The sequence below is a fragment of the Schistocerca piceifrons genome, chromosome 3, assembly GCF_021461385.2.
Source record: "Schistocerca piceifrons isolate TAMUIC-IGC-003096 chromosome 3, iqSchPice1.1, whole genome shotgun sequence".
In the NCBI taxonomy this organism is placed as follows: Eukaryota; Metazoa; Arthropoda; class Insecta; order Orthoptera; family Acrididae; genus Schistocerca; species Schistocerca piceifrons.
In genome coordinates, this window is record NC_060140.1 from 668,622,079 (window position 1) to 668,639,921 (window position 17,843).

Sequence of the window (17,843 nt, forward strand, 5' to 3'; positions counted from 1 at the left end):
GGTACAGAAATGTTCAATAACTGGGCTATGAATGCCACAAACTACTAATTAAGTCTGTAATTGTCAATATTATGTGACATAATGTCCTTCTCCTCATAAGCTAACTACCCTGAATTACTGCAATGTCCATTTGTCCTGTTTATCCTAGTGATCATGGAGCACTATCTTTGGTTTTGCACTAATTCTACGTTGGTGTGCCTTGTAAGAGTGTGGTGTTGACACGACATGCTGTCCACCACCATGAGCGATGAAGACATTATTATGGTCCCATTGTTTGGTGTACGTAAGGTACTGCCAAAATGAAAACATGGAACATTATTACGACAGTTCAGTGTCTTGGCTACACTGATAAATTCTGATGGGAAAAGAACTTCAAGTTGTGTCACTTGGTGTTGTACTTCTGTGGAAAGATATGGACTTTCAGAGCAGCTGTGTGCAATCTAAAGTGCTACAACCATGATGCAATCCTTCCCTTTCCTATCCTGATTCTTGCCACATAGTTTATAGGTTATACATTTTTCGATTCGCTGAACTCCAATGCGAATACACTTATGTCACTTGTCAATATAATATTTTTGCCAGTCTGTTTATTTGTTCTGCATATGCTAAAGAATTTTTTCAGTGCCTGTGCACTTTGTTATCTGTCAAAAATTTTGTATATACATTTTTCTGATTTGCTACTATGTTTTGTATTCACATTTTGTCTTTGTCTGGTATATTTTGTACTTAGTGCGTGTGCACAACATTTAAATATTCTGTAAGTTGTAGAATTTTGTTAATTAAAGAAAAATTTTGCCGCGCTTGGCAAGTCCAAATGACTCACCATCGCTGCCAAATTTTTGCCCCCCCAGTGGAGGGTTATGAAACACGTATGTAACGCAGCAGCGATGGCGAGGCATTGTAGCATCTGTGACCAGAGAGTTTGCGCTTGACCGCGCGAGTGTTGCGAGCGGTTCTCAGTTAGTAGCAGTCAGTCAGTCGTTGCGAGTCTGTAGCTCTGTCTAGTTGAGAGCAGTACTCAGTCTGTAGTCGTCATGCAGAGCGGTCGGTCAGTAGTAGCAGCCCAGGGCGGTTGTGTGATGTAGGCGGTCGGCAACACTGGTCAAGATGGTGAATAAGGTATACTGTTAATTAATATAATTATTAGATAACGAAAGATTGTAATTATTCTCCAACAAGTTCCCCAATAATAATTTTTATTCCAAAAGCATTTTTTCACAAATTTAATTTTTATTGAACTAAAGATCTCGTTGCACTTCCCATTTCATTCCACTTCTTTTGAAGAAAAATTTCACTAGAATTACAAAAAAAAAAGAGAATATTATTATTTGCAATGCAGTTCCTCCAAGCGGTGCGCAACAACAAGAGCAGATATGTGACATCCATTTATTCTGAGGTAAGACTTTAATTCTGATTGTTTTACACAGGGCCAAAGACCGATATTTCGGTTTTATTGAATTTTCTTGTCACTGAATGGACTTTAATTTTTTGAAGGATTTATATTTGAGTCAGATTGCGAATTTCACATTTTTGTTGCCATTGTCAGTACATTTCATTGTGGGCAGGTTACGCATAGAGCCATGTCCATCAGCATTTCTAATTAGTATCGTCCATTTTCTTTCAAAATTTTTGTGGGGAGGTTACACTTGGCTCCCATTTCTATTAAGTATTGCTATATTTTCTTAAAAAAAAATTGCGGTGGGGAGGTTACACACTCATACAGAAAAACTCAAAGTTTTGTATTTTTGCAGCCTCAGTTGAGATTTCTGCAGCGAGTGCTTAGGCAAGATGGCGACAGACGCCGAGAAAGCCTGTGTTGTGCCTGAAATGCATTCACAACCGTCTGCCAAAACAGTGTGAGGACACTTCAGAACGGAGTTCAACGAAGTTCCACCAGCTGGCAACTCCATTCGGCGATGATATGCGCAGTATAAAGCTTCAGGAAATCTCGGCGAGAAGAAATCAACGAGTCGGCCTGTGGTGACTGACGAAACGGTTGACTGTCTGCGGGCAAGTTTTGCACGTAGCCCACAGAAGTCAACGAAGAGGGAAAGCAGAGAGCTGAACATACCACAACCGACCGTTTGGAAGATCTTACGGAAACGACTGAAGCTGAAGCCTTACCGCTTGCAATTGCAACAATTCTTGACTAGCGGTTACAACGTCAGATGCTTTGAATCTTCTGCACAGTTCCAACGAAGACGCTGGGTTTTGTATGAAACTCATATTCAGTGACAAAGCAGCTTTTTTGTGAGCGGCACAGAGATCAGGTGCGATGTGCAAAACTGGGAGAGACGTAATCCGCACGTTGTCGTGCAGCACATTCGAGATTAGCAAAAGTTAATATGTCTTTGACAGTATCACAGTTTTAACATTATGGCCCATTTTTATTCTGTGAAAATACTGTTACAGGACGTGTGTTTCGGAACGTGATGGAAAATTGGCTCATGCCACAGCTGTAGACCGACAGTGTGGAATGCATCTACGAATGGAATGGTGCTCCACCCCGCTTCCACCATGATGTTCATGAATTGTTAAACAGGAACCTGAGAAACCGATGCATCAGCCAAGGTGTGGTTGACCAGCAGCAATTCGTGTCGTGGCCTCCACGCTCTCCCGAGCTATCGCAACGCGATTTTTTTGTTTGGGGTTATGTGAAAGATTAAATTTCTACACCTCCTTTGCCAACAAACTCACTAGAACTGCAATCTTGCATCAACAGTGCTTTTGATTGATAGGATCATGCTGCTCCGAATGTGGGAAGGAGTTGATTATCGACTTGAGATCTGTAGAATCAGTAGGGAGGTATGAAACCATTTCAGTCATTTATAAATAAACTTCTAGTTTCTGCGACCTGGCTCATTACTGAAGCCAAGACAGTTACTTAAACCACTAAAGGTAATTATACTCACACAGATGATGCTACAAACACAGAAAAGTAGCACGGTTAGAGTGCAAAATCTCATTAAAGTATTGCCACAAGTTATTAACAAAGTTCATAACACATTACTGTCTGCCTTTTCGTTGTGAGGAAATGGAATGAAAAATTATAAATAGGTGAGTGTTTTAGCTGAAGACTAGTGTACCTGCAAATACTTGAGGTTTTCTGGTCGGTGTTTCAGTCTACTGACCGATTTTAGAATCACATGAAGGACTGCCATAAGTAGTTTCTCGCATTTCCGACTGTCTTTGTTCTTCTGAAGCATAACATCGTGTTTTATGCAGCGTCTGTGAATATTAGTTCTACGTATTTTAATACTGTATAATATATTAAAGCTATTTGGAGAATAAAGTTAGTTCTTCAATTACGAGTTTTATGCTAAGTAAAATTCTGTATATTTTTAAAAGTAATTACCGTGTGGACAGTTAAACGACAATATATCAATAACGCACCACTTTGTACATCGAAACGGAAGGTCTTCTGCTGTGGAACACGTGATACGTTGCAAATGAATTAAGTTTCTTTAATGCCTCAATAATTTTCCGTTTATTGAAAATGGAAATTTGTGCTAGATGCCAATAGCTTATATTTCAAAATGTTTTTAACGGGTAAATTGTTTTTATAAAAGTGGCTCTTATTTTGATTTCACTTACTGTTTATTGGTCTGTAACATAGGAGTAATGCAACACATAAGCTATTAAATTCACTATTGACAAGATTTCCTCGATTGTAACACTTTTAAATTTCAATAGAATATTTGTTCCATGTTGTGCTTTGGAGCAGCTTTTCACATTCTGGTACAGAAAACCCTTACTTTTCTAGAGCAATTTTTGAAATTTCAGAAAAAGACTGCAGCACACACAAAGTGAATGCTATCATTTGAAAATGGAATAAGAAATTTTGTAAAACCTCGTCGTCAATATTGTAAAGACCTCGTCCCTACTGCTGCGGAGCTGAGTTTCTACTGATGTTACAGTAGGCCGAGTTCGTGAAACGGCTTCTGGTGCAGTACACCGCTATGATAGTTTTTCTCTGCCACTGTTACACAGCTATGCCCCAGGGTCAGTTAACATGATAGGAGAACTAATATTCTACAACACTCCGACAAATTAGTAACAAAGTCATACAAACGAGTTAAAAAGGTTCACTTACCTTTGTGACTTGTTGAATGTGGTCTACAATACTGCTTGTAATACAACACAAAAAAGGACCTCAATGGCTAAGTGCAAATAACCGTAGGTAGACTTCACACTTCACAGCAAATGCAATTTTGTAACAACTGTCTGTTCACTTCTAAGAGTTCATTAAACGATATTCCCTGTCTAAGTCAGCCCTGGACTGGGGTCTATAACCAAGTAAGCGAGAGCTGCTCTTCTGTCTTCCGGCTTCTGTCCATTGTCGTCCGGTCATTGGCGGGTTGACTCGGCCGGCAATTGGTCGAGGCGAAGTCGATATCTTCATCCTCGGCTGGTGGAATTCGCGCAAGTGACGAGTCTCTATGGCACTGACACCAGCTCGCATCTTTGCACCTGTAGTGCTTTTGCTCTGGCTGTCTCTTGTTCGGACGACACAGCAAGAAAATATATTGAACTTCTATTACAGAGCTGGCTAGAGACGAAAGACAAAAAGGCGTTCCAACTCCTTCCACAACATATCAAATAATAAATTGTGGTTACTCATCCAGTAGAAGTGCTAGGTAAGCATCTGGGAAAGGTCTGTTGATATTTTGTGTAACTGTAGAGTATTGACAGTACTGGCACGTTTTGATTTCAACTTTTAATAAACTCTTTATACACACACCTCATTTCAAATGTAGCATGTTGTGGTATTTACAGTCGTTACAAGCTTTCATATGACGTGTTATACGATCTGATTGCTCCAGAGGTTTACTTGTTACTAATTTTATAATTTATCGCAAATACAAACAAATGTAACTTTTATAGTCATAATCCTAGAATCGTACTTGAAGTTGCAAAGTGCTTGTCTCATCGACACAATGCTCCTGGTGAACTTCGTATCCTTGTATCATGTTTGTACGGTGTGTGATGTAATTTAATTGAAAATATCCACGGTGCAATCACATTAATGGGATCACCGCCTACGCTATACAATAAACTCTCTCAGATGACAAGTGGCAGCACTAGCAGTGGAGGGTACATGGAGCACGTCGAGGGGACGCGGTAAAACAGTGCAGTTGTTGCAATGCTGAAGCAGAGAGATTTATATGAGAAACAAAACGGCACGATCATTGGCTTTCGTGCCAAGGGTGGAAGCATTTTAGAAAAGGCTAAATTTGTAAACTGTGCATGGGGGCTTAATTAAGTACAATGCAAATAATTTTAATTTTAGTCGCTGTATGTCCGGCTACGAAGTCTCGTAAACGGTTGGCCCTGACTAGTATTAGTACGCAATCTGACTGCATAGAATAACAACAAGGAATGAAAGGAAATTTCCGTTACCACAATTAATTAATTAAGTCCCCAGCAACTATAAAAGCTACGAAACAAAAACTACGAACAACAAAGCACAAGTGTAACTGTTCTGTGTGTGGAAGTGTGATTCAACGTGCACATCTGGCACGGTTCTTCCTCAATAAGACAAGATATTTTAAATACCATTTACACTGAATTAATTAAATAAAACTGAAATACTATAATTGCACATAGAAACCCGAATTACAGTCTAATACATGAACACAAGCCAGATGCTTTGTTGACTGAACCTGTGACCAAGAGGCATTGTTAGTTAGGAAATTTAAAAAAAATAAACAAATGTTTTTTACCTTCATATATATTGACTAAAAATACACTCTGATCATTACAACATCTCCATTCGAACAACATCTGCTGTCTAGCCCATCAAAACAACTGCACACGGCATGGCCTCAAATAGTACAGCTATCAACCTCCTCTCAGCAAAGCACTAACCACCACAACTTCTGAACAAGCACTGCCAGTGGAGGCGACGGAATAAAACTCTTCGGCGCAGTCTCTGGCGCGGTGACTCAGTGTACCCACCTTTCAACTGTTCGTCTGCTACCGTTGTTAAAGAATACCATGCATGGAAAAATGGTAATATCTAAAACTGTGGTTCCCCAGTGGCCATAGATGATAGGGGTGACCACCGGCCGGAGTGGCCGTGCGGTTCTAGGCGCTACAATCTGGAGCCGCGAGACCGCTACGGTCGCAGGTTCGAATCCTGCCTCGGGCATGGATGTATATGATGTCCCTAGGTTAGTAAGGTTTAAGTAGTTCTAAGTTCTAGGGGACTGATGACCTCAGAAGTTGAGTCCCATAGTGCTCAGAGCCATTTTTGACAGGGGTGACCGGCGGCTGCGGAAATTTGTACAGCCGAATACACTTGCAGCTGTTGAGCTGTTGAGCACTGACCGCGCAGGGCTACCAACAGTGTCTCCTCAGCGACCGTGCAGCGAACGTTGCTCCGTATGGGCCTCCGCAGCAGGTGCCTGGCTCCCATGCTGACTGCTGTGGCGACGAAGGCTGGAATACGCCAATACCACAACTGGACGCCCACTGAATGGCGGCAGGTGGCCTGCTCAAATGAATCACGTTTCACGCTCCAACTTATAGATGGCCGCTGGCATGTACGGGGTGAAACAACAGAAAGTAAACACCCTGCAACAATATCGGAAGGCTCCATGCCAGAGGGCAGTCCCTGAGTGATCTCGTCATTGCCTGCCGGAGTGGCCGAGCGGTTCTAGGCGCTACAGTCTGGAGCCGCGCGACCACTACGGTCGCAGGTTCGAATCCTGTCTCGGGCATGGATGTGTGTGATGTCATTAGGTTAGTTAGGTTTAAGTAGTTCTAAGTTCTATGGGACTGATGACCTCAGAAGTTAAGTCCCATAGTGATCAGAGCAATTTGAACCATTTTTTAACCATCTCCTCATTATGGAAGGCCCAATGGGTCACCACAAGTACGCGTATGTCCTTAGTAGTCCATATGTAGTTTGTTTTTCCTTGGCAGATTGGCACCGACAAGCAGAACAATGCAATGTGTTACACAGCTCGCAGCGTACGTGCATGGTTCGAAGTTCACTAGGGTGAGTTTACCGTACCGCCTGGCCACCAAACTCAGCGAATTAACACTTTCGCTGCGGCACATGTGCAGGCGCGCAACTCTCCAGTGCGGCCCGGCAACGTGCGAGTGCGAGCCGGTAACACTCTTGAAACGGCAGTTACCGCTCGGAGCCGACGCTCCTAAGCACACCTGAGCTACAGGCTGACGTCAGGACATTGTAAGATCAGTAGGATCATGTTCTATACTGACTTAATGATGACACCTTAGATGCATTACTTCAAATAAGCTTCGACTGTATTGTGGTCACATTTTAAAGTCTGTTTGCTGTCTGACACCTATAGAGCTCACAGGCGTCATTCAAATATTCGTGATTTGTTGATAATGTAACAAAAAATACAATTCAAACAAGCAACAAATCCACAGCAGTCAGGAAAAATTTGGATTCCGAAACGCAAATTCTTATGAAGGGAAAAAAGGAAAAAGGAAACTGGATTCATTTGAAATTATATTTACTTCAAATGCTCATTTTTAAGATTGACTCTGATAGAGGTCGTCAATTTAGTAGCGGAACTGTCACGAAACAGACTCAAAAGCTGTGCTTCCACGCTATCATCACTCTGCAATTCTTCTGCAGCCTCTAAATGACAATCTCCGTCGTATGCAGAATGTGGTGCTACACAACTTGACACTACACTAAACATGGCGCTAACAGGCAGCCAAATAGGGAACACACACGACACAGATCTGTAAGTCCACGGTATTGGTGATAAGTTGAGAAAACCGTCCCGAAACACATGTGCTACAAAACGCCACTGTTTCCTGCGCATGTATCCCGACATCAATATGGGATATGATCACCATGCACACGTACACAGGCCGCACAACGGGTTGGCACACTCTGGATCAGGTGGTCGAGCAGCTGCTGGGGTATAGCCTCCCATTCCTGCACCAGTGCCTGTCGAGGTCCTGAAGTGTCGTAGGGGTTTGAAGACGTTCAGCGATGCGTCGACCGAGAGCATCCCAGACGTGCTCGATGGGGTTTAGGTCTGTAGAACAGGCAGGCCACTCTATTTGCCTGATATCTTCTGTTTCAAAGTACTCCTCCACGATGGCAACTCGATGGGGCCGTGCGTTATCAACCATCAGGAGGAAGGTAGGACCCACTGCACCCCTGAAAAGGTGGACATATTGGTGCAAAATGACGTTCCGATACAGCTGACCTGTTACAGTTCCTCTGTGAAAGACATGCAGGGGTGTGCGTGCACCAATCTTAATCCCTCCCCACACCATCTAACCACGACCTCCATACAGGGCCCTTTCAAGGACATTAAGGGGCTGGTACCTAGTTCCTGGTTCACGCCAGATGAAAACCCGGCGAGAATCACTGTTCAGACTATACCTGGACTCGTTCGTGAAGATAACCTGGGACCACTGTTCCAGTGACCATGTACTGTGTTTTTGACTTCAGGATTTACGGGCTCTCCTGTGATCAGGGGTCAGTGGAATGCACCTTTCAGGTCTCTGGGCGAATAAATCATGTCTGTTCAGTCGTCTGTAGACTGTGTATCTGGAGACAATTGTTCCAGTGGCTGCGGTAAGGTCCCGAGCGAGGCTACCTGCAATACCCCGAGGCCATCTGAGGGCACTGATGGTGAGATATCGGTCTTCTTGTGGTGTTGTACACTGTTGACGTCCCGTACTGTAGCGCCTGGACACGTTTCCTGTCTGCTGGAATCGTTGCCATAATCTCGAGATCACACTCTGTGGCACACGGAGAGCCCGTGCTAAGACCTGCTGTGTTTGATCATCCCACAGTCGCCGTAGTATTCTACCCCTCATAACGTCATCAATACGTGTTCTTTGAGCCATTTTCAACACACAGTCACCATTAGCACGTCTGCAAAGTCTGCAAACCTACTCGTTGCACCGTACTCTGACATGCACCAGCACACCTCTGCGTACGTGGATTGCTGCCAGCGCCACCGTGTTACGACCGCGGGTCAAATGCACTACATGGTCATACCCCGAGGTTATTTAAACCCGCAAACCGCCCACCAGAGCGTTGTTTCACCATGTATCAACATTATCCTTAATTTATGAGCACTAGTGTAGATACCAAAGTACGTTAGGCAGCTGTGTGCATTTCCTCCTCCTCCTCCTCCTTCTCTTCCTTCGCCATCAGCGTCCCACGTATAGGATGGCTCTTGTTGTCTCTCCGCTCTACACATCTTCCCGCTCGGGCATTAGGCTGCCGTAGTGAAATGGATCGCGCGAGAAACAAACGGTGCGCGAGATGGTTTAAAATCTTTTCGGTCAAAATGTCATGATTGCGTACCGTCTGAATTATGGTCCAAATCACACGTGATCGATACCTGGAGCTAATATCTTACAAGGGTGCTTCTTTCTCCTTAAAATATGAGGTCAAGTTGGTGGTGGTTCCTTGTTAGAGGAATTAGGTCTAAGCATATTGTGGATAAGGAGCAACAGCAGAGGATCCTAACAGATCAAAAGAGGCAATAGAAAAGGCAGGAAACTGGAATGCGGAAGCCTCAGACGGAAATTAAGAAAAAGTTGTACTATATCTTACCTCTCTTGGGAGAGCATACACTGATCAGCCAGAACATTAAGACCACCTACCCAACAGCCCGTATGTCCAACTTTGACACGGATAACAGCGACGACGCGTCATGGCATGGAAGCAATGAGGCCTTGGTAGGTCGCTGGAGGGAGTCGGCACCACGTCTGCACACACAAGTCACCTAAATCCCGTAAATTCAAGAGTGGGGGCGATGAGCTCTAATGCTACATCTAATCACATCCCACATTCGTTTGGTAGGGTTGAGATGCGGTGAGGTGGGGACGGGGGGACGGGGGGACGGGGGACGGGGGGGGGGGGGCAGGGCGCCGAAAACGCATCACAGGGTTATTTGGTAAGCGTGATAGCGTTACGGAGATGTTTAGCAAACTCAAGTGGCAAGAGAGGCGCTCTGCGTCGTGGTGTAGCTCGCTGTCCAGGTTTCGAGAGAGTGCTTTCTGGATGAGGTATGGAATATATTGCTTCCCCCTACTTATACCTCCCGAGGAGATCACGAATGTAAAATTAGAGAGATTCGAGCGCGCACGGAGATTTTCCGTCAGTCGTTCTTCCCGCGAACCATACGCGACTGGTACGGGAAAGGGAGGTAATGACAGTGGCACGTTAAGTGCCCTCTGCCACACACCGTTGGGTGGCTTGCGCAGTATAAATGTAGATGATGTTGATGTCAATGGAAACTCGCCACTGTGTTCCTCGAATCACTCCATCACACTAGTCACCTTGTGACATGGCACATCATCTTGTTGGAAAGGCCACGGCATTCGGCAAACATGATCTCCATCAAAGGGTGTTTGTGGTCTGCAGTCAGAGTACAACACTCCTCGGCCGTCATGATGCCTTGGACGAGCTCCACTGGACCCATCGATGCCCACGTGAATGTTCCCCAGAGCTTAATGGAGCCGCCGCCATCTTGTCTCCGTCCCACAGCACAGGTGTCAAGGAGCTGCTCCCCTGGAAACGAGGGATTCGCGCCCTCCCATCGGCATGATGAAGAAGGTATTGGGGTTCTTCAGACCATGCAACGCTCTGCGACTGTTACAAAGTCCAGTCTAGTCTCGTTGATCACATGCCCATTTCAGTGGCAGATGTCGATGTCATGGTAGTAACATTGGCACATGCACGTTGTAACCTCCCCGCAAAATTTTAAAAGAAAAGGACGATACTAATTAGAAATGCTGATGGACATGGCTCTATGCGTAACCTGCCCACAATGAAATGTATTGACAATGGCAACAAAAAATGTGAAATTCGCAATCTGACTCAAATATAAATCCTTCAAAAAATTAAAGTCCATTCAGTGACAAGTAAATTCAATTAAACCGAAATATCGGTCTTTGGCCCTGTGTAAAACAATCAGAATTAAAGTCTTATCTCAGAATAAATGGATGTCACATATCTGCTCTTGTTGTTGCGCACCGCTTGGAGGAACTGCATTGCAAATAATAATATTCTCTTTTTTTGTGATTTTAGTGGAGTTTTTCTTCAAAAAAAGTGGAATGAAATGGGAAGTGCAACGAAATCTTGAGTTCAATAAAAAATTAAATTTTTGAGAAAATGCTTTTGAAATAAAAAATTATTATTGGGAGACTTGTTGGAGAATAATTACAATAAATAAAATTTTTCATTATCTAATGATTATATTAATTAACAGTATACCTTATTCCTCATCTTGACCAGTGTTGCCGACCGCCTACATCACAACCGCACTGGGCTGCTACTACTGACCTACCGCTCTGCATGACGACTACAGACAGAGTACTGCTCTCAACTAGACAGAGCTACAGACTCGCAACGACTACTGACCGACTCGCAACGACTGACTGACTGCTACTGAGAACCGCTCGCAACACTCGCGCGGTCAAGCGCAAACTCTCTGGTCACAGATGCTACAATGCCTCGCCATCGCTGCTGCGTTACATACGTGTTTCATAACCCTCCACTGGGGGGGCAAAAATTTGGCAGCGATGGTGAGTCATTTGGACTTGCCAAGCGCGGCAAAATTTTTCTTTAACTAACAAAATTCTACAACTTACAGAATATTTAAATGTTGTGCACACGCACTAAGTACAAAATATATCAGACAAAGACAAAATGTGAGTACAAAACATAGTAGCAAATCAGAAAAGTATATACAAATTATTTGACAGATAAAGTGCACAGGCACTGAAAAAATTCTTTAGCATATTCAGAACAAATAAACAGACTGGCAAAAATAATTAGATGTAGTACATAAAGTATATGTTGTGCACACGCACTAAGTACAAAATATATCAGACAAAGACAAATTGTGAGTACAAAACATAGTAGCAAATCAGAAAAGTATATACAAATTATTTGACAGATAAAGTGCACAGGCACTGAAAAAATTCTTTAGCATATCCAGAACAAATAAACAGACTGGCAAAAAATATTATGTTGACAAGTGACATAAGTGTACTCGCATTGGAGTTCAGCGAATCGAAAAATGTATAACCTATGAACATAAATGATGTTACCAAAAAAAAATTTTTTTTTTTATGTGACAAGAATCAGGATAGGAAAGGGAAGGATTGCATCATGGTTGTAGCACTTTAGATTGCACACAGCTGCTCTGAAAGTCCATATCTTTCCACAGAAGTACAACACCAAGTGACACAACTGGAAGTTCCTTTCCCATCAGAATTTATCAGTGTAGCCAAGACACTGAACTGTCGTAGTAATGTTCCATGTTTTCATTTTGGCAGTACATTAGGTACACCAAACAGTGGGACCATAATAATGTCTTCATCGCTCATGGTGGTGGACAGCATGTCGTGTCAACACCACACTCTTACAAGGCACACCAACGTAGAATTAGTGCAAAACCAAAGATAGTGCTCCATGATCACTAGGATAAACAGGACAAATGGACATTGCAGTAATTCAGGGTAGTTAGCTCATAACGTGAAGGACATTAAGTCACATAATATTGTCAATTACAGTAGTAGTGTGCGGCATTCATAGCCCAGTTATTGAACATTTCTGTACCATGTATGTAGTATTACAGAAAAATGTTCATTAATTGTTTTACATAGAATCAGTAATCTTCTTTTCCTAGTTACAAAGCATTATTAAATAATCGCATTCTTTTCCAGTTACAGAGTATAATTAAGAATCATTAGCCTTTTCCTAATTACAGTTAATTAATCATTTGTCATTAATTAATCATTTGTCTAATTACAGTTAATTAATCATTTGTCTAATTACAGTTAATTAATCATTTGTATAATTACAATTAATTAATCATTTGTCGTTAATTAATCATTTGTCTAATTACAGTTAATTAATTAATCATTTGTCATTTCAATATAGTAAGAATTATTAGCCTTAATTAATTACAAAGCATTATTAAACAGTACCATAGTTAATTAATTATGTGTCATTCCAATCTATTAAGAATCATTAGTCTTTTCCTAATTACAAAGCAGTATGAAACAGTCACATTCATTTCCAACAACAAAGTATCAACATTGGAAACAAGAGCTAATCAATGGCATAATTAATAACAATTCGTGGAGTGACATTAATTATTGGCACTCAGTGGCCAGCAAGTATTGAATAAAATCATCATTCAGTATTATTCAGATTATTACGAAGTCATTATTAAAAATCAGTTAATTACAGTCATAGCATTAATAATCATGGGCATTACAAGTACTCATTACAATAAACAGTGTTCCTCATTCAGTAGTATTCAGATCATTACAAAGGCATTATTAAAATCAGTTAATTACAGTCAAATCATTAGTAATCACAAGCATTATAAGTAGTATCATTACAACAAACAGTGGCAGTTATTAGCTAGTGACAAAGCATTATTTTGAATATAGTCTCATTAAGAGGTCATTACTCAAGTGACATGCTATTCAGAGTTGATCAGTATTATTCAGAATTATCATAAACTAGTGACATTATGTGGGACTGGTAATACATTTTTTTGGTAGCAATGCATTGCGTTGGGATCGATAATTAATTGCTGAGGCATAATACTTTTTGCTTTTGACCTATTGCTGCAAATGAGGATAGGTAACGTCATTCGTCATGAGTCAGCTGTAGCAAGATTGTGTAACAAGGCAGTATATGTGATCACATTTATAAATGATAAACACAAATGGGTAAAATACAAAAGAAATGCAAGTTCTAGAACAGGTATAATAAGTAACAGGTTTAGTAAGTGTCATGAAAAACTTCTCCTGGAAAAAATACAAAAACGGATTATTGACCTGAAAGAAGAAACGCACACTATGCTGAAAAGTAGTGAACTTCGAATTAACAAGTAGTGAAATGTGTATAAAATGTGTTCCATAGCTGTCCTTTCCAAAACTTTCCGTCATCCTACTATGCAATGTAACACCTGCTGTCAAAGCAAACTGCAACAAATACTTAAATAACTACGTAGCATAAATACATAACTTCAACATTATCCTCATCTGTAAAGAAAAAAACTTCATTATCCATATCATCATAACTTCACCATTATCATCACCTGTAAAGAAATACTTCATTATTCATAATACCATTTCCTTCATCATTATTCATCAGTATTCATTATCATCTGCAAAAAATCACTTCATTACTCATTACATAACTATTCCTTATCTCTAGCATATTTCATCACTAAAACTAAGATGTGTAGTTCTCTCTGACAGCCTGCATCAATCACCTTGTATTCTGAAAGAAAAAATTAGTTAAGACTGCTATTCTGTGATGAGTATAGTATATTCTTGTTAATGTTTGTTAATCCTGATCCATTTACTCTTCCTCATAAAGTTATTGCATCTCCTTTCGTTTATTCCGTAGGTGAAATTCCCATTTATGTTAAATTTATTTCTTAGAATCATCATTCCTTTCTGAAATTGATGAACAAAGATTAATGTCCTGCATTTAAATCATATACCCACTAGATAATGACTGGTTTATGGTAACATAATTAACCCTACAGCATAACATGACAGAAAACGTAATATGTCAAAAACATTGACAGTGTTCAAAAACAAAGATATACACAGAATAATACAATGCAGCAGCAAAAAAAAAAAATGTGAAACAGTCACGATGTTGAGATGTCATAAGGCAAAAAAATGTCAAAGTCGACTGGTGTGTGTTATATCTTAACTATTTCATAGTCCATACAAACAAAACTGGAGTACAGTCACATACACAAAAAAAATGGAAAATGTGCACGGTCTGATGTGTAACGACAAGAAAAGCGACCTGCTAACCTTACCTTGCCGGGCACTTGCCAAGAAAAAATACGATAATCATCAATAAGTAGTCACATAAATATAATTGCTGAAATAGTCGTAAATGTGTAAATTCATCTGGAAAAATATGCACGGTCTGATGTGTAACGACAAGAAGAGCGACCTGCTAACCTTACCTTGCCGGGCACTTGCCAAGAAAAAATACGATAATCATCAATAAGTAGTCACATAAATATAATTGCAAAAATAGTCATAAATGTGTAAATTCATCTGGAAAAATATGCATGGTCTGATGTGTAACGACAAGAAAAGCGACCTGCTAACCTTACCTTGCCGGGCACTTGCCAAGAAAAAATACGATAATCATCAATAAGTAGTCACATAAATATAATTGCTTTAGTAAATGGCATCATAGTGTGTTGAATCATACAGTGGTTTCACTCAATAAACGGTTTAATGTTTGAGATATGGTGATTGCCTTTCGATTTTCTGGTTCTCAAAGTTTCGACGTGTACAACATTGGGGTGAGGGATGCTGCGAATCCGATATGGACCTGCGTATAGAAGTTCAAATTTACTGCACTTACCTTTTAATTTGCTGGATAAATAGTGTGTACGCATCAATATCTTCTGTCCAACGTGAAAGTCGCGGCGTGTACAAACCTGTTTTTCCTGTCTTCTCCGGCGCTCTGCGGCACGTTTGATGTTCTTTAGCGCAATGTCAATTATTTCGTGGTGTCGTAGGCGACGACTTTTGGGAAATTCTATTAATTCTTTAATTTTGTTCGGTGGTTCAACGTTTTTCAGTATAACAGTCGGAGATAGCATAGTGGATTCATTTGGAATGGAATTAATTACATCTTGGAATGAGAGTATGTGTGTATCCCAATCAATATGTCTTTTGTGGCAGTATATTCGGCACAGCTTACCAATTTCTTTCATTAATCTTTCACAGGGGTTCGAAGAAGCGTGGTACTTGGATATATAGATCGGAGAAATGTTTCTGGCTCGTAACATGCGTGTCCATACGCTACTACGAAATTGAGATCCATTGTCAGAAATTACTTTCATTACATGCCCTACATGAGATAGAAAATGTTTTATAAATGCATTTGAAACAGTTTTAGCAGTAGCTTTGCGTAATGGAGTGAAAGTAACAAATGTTGAAGTGAGTTCAACAGCGACAAAGATGTAGCAAAAACATCTGTTAGTTCTCGGAATCGGACCAAAAATATCTACTGCGGCCATATGTCTTAATTTAACAGGTATAATGGGATATAAAGGAGGAATATGTGAAGTGGTGTCTGATTTAGCTTTCTGGCAAATTTTACAAGACGCTAGAACTCGTCGTATACGTTTTTCCATGTTAGTAAAATAACAGTTCTGTCTCAGTATAAGAAAACATTTTCGTGCTCCGTAATGTGCGTAGCTTAAATGAGTGTACCAAATTAATTTGTTAACCAGTTCGTCAGGAATGCATAATAACCAATTGTTGCTGTCAGGATGAGAGCGGCGAAACAGAATGTCATTGCGCACAGTGTAGTGGTTTCTAATCGTAACATTATTCTTATCTAGCCAAAGGTGTTTAATTTCTTTCCACACATTGTCTTTATTTTGCTCCTTTGCTATGTCCTGTAATGACGATGAAATAAAGTTTTCAAATGCAACTTGCTGAATGTACATGACACTGAAGTTTGTTTTGCAGAAGTTGGTTGCTACGTCTTGCTGATTGTTGCCGAGAGAACGCGATAGTGCGTCTGCTATAACATTTTGTGTGCCGGGAATGTGAACAATCGTAAAATTAAATTCTTGCAAATAAAGTTTCCATCTGCTTAATCTGTCGTGAGTAAATTTAGCTGAAAGTAAAAATTGTATTGCTCTGTGGTCTGTGTAAACTGTGGTATGTCTGCCATAAAGAAAGTGCCTAAATCTCGTGAAAGCCCATACAACACATAATGTTTCCAGTTCTGTAACGGAGTAATTTCGCTCAGCAGGTGACAGAATGCGGCTGGCAAATGCGATGTTTTTAATTACTGTAGAAGCATCTTCTTCAATTTCCTGGAAAATATGTACGCCTAAAGCGGTGTTAGAACTGTCGGTGGCAATGAAAAATTTCTGGTAAGATCTGGGTGCGATAAAAGTGGAGCATTCAACAAAGCATGTTTCAAATAGCATTCTCATGAGCAAAATTCTGCGTGTCAAAAGTAATGTTTGCGTTACTGTAATATGCAATCTGTGCTGTATCTGGTTAAAATTTATCGTACGTGTTATTATTTACGGGAGAATGTTGTGGCATATCCACTATACGAACTGTTCTTTTATTTCTTATTGACGTGTTACGCTATGGATGACACCTATTGTCTGTTTCATTCATCATAATATGCTGTTGCTGATGTCCTTGCTGCTGAAAAGATCGACTGCTATTAAATGTACGCTGAAAATTGTGTTCGTTATTTTTACGTCTGTCATGATAGTAATTTCTATACGGCGCATTGCGATAGGAATTGAAATGGTCTGTTGTCTGTACGTAGTTATTTTTGCTGCCATGCGTTACTATTTGTTATACCAGGGACTATACGTGCACGCGCCGAAACATTAAAGTTTGGTTGACCTTGTAGACTGCATTGTTGGTTAGGTATGCTAAGCGGCTGACTTTCATGCTGTTGCGGTGAAAAACATCTATTGTTACAAAAATATGGTTGCGACTGCTGAAAATTTTGTACATACTGATGATTACGATTTTATCTGTAATTAAAATTACGGCGGTAGTTGTCATTACGGGAGTGCCTACTGAATATTGTCACATTCGGTAAAAATTTGTCATATCCGGTTTTCATTACATATTCTTAATTCTAGATAGAGCAATAGTTAAAGAGCAGTTTTGATAGATATAAAGGATAGTAGAAGAAAAGGCAGCAGTGCAGAAAACTAAAGATGAAACAGCACTACTACAGCTCGGGGCCCTATGCTCGCTACGGCACATATTCATTAAAGCGTAATGAATCCCCTGAGGTCAATTACGCACTGCAAATAAATTTTAGCTTT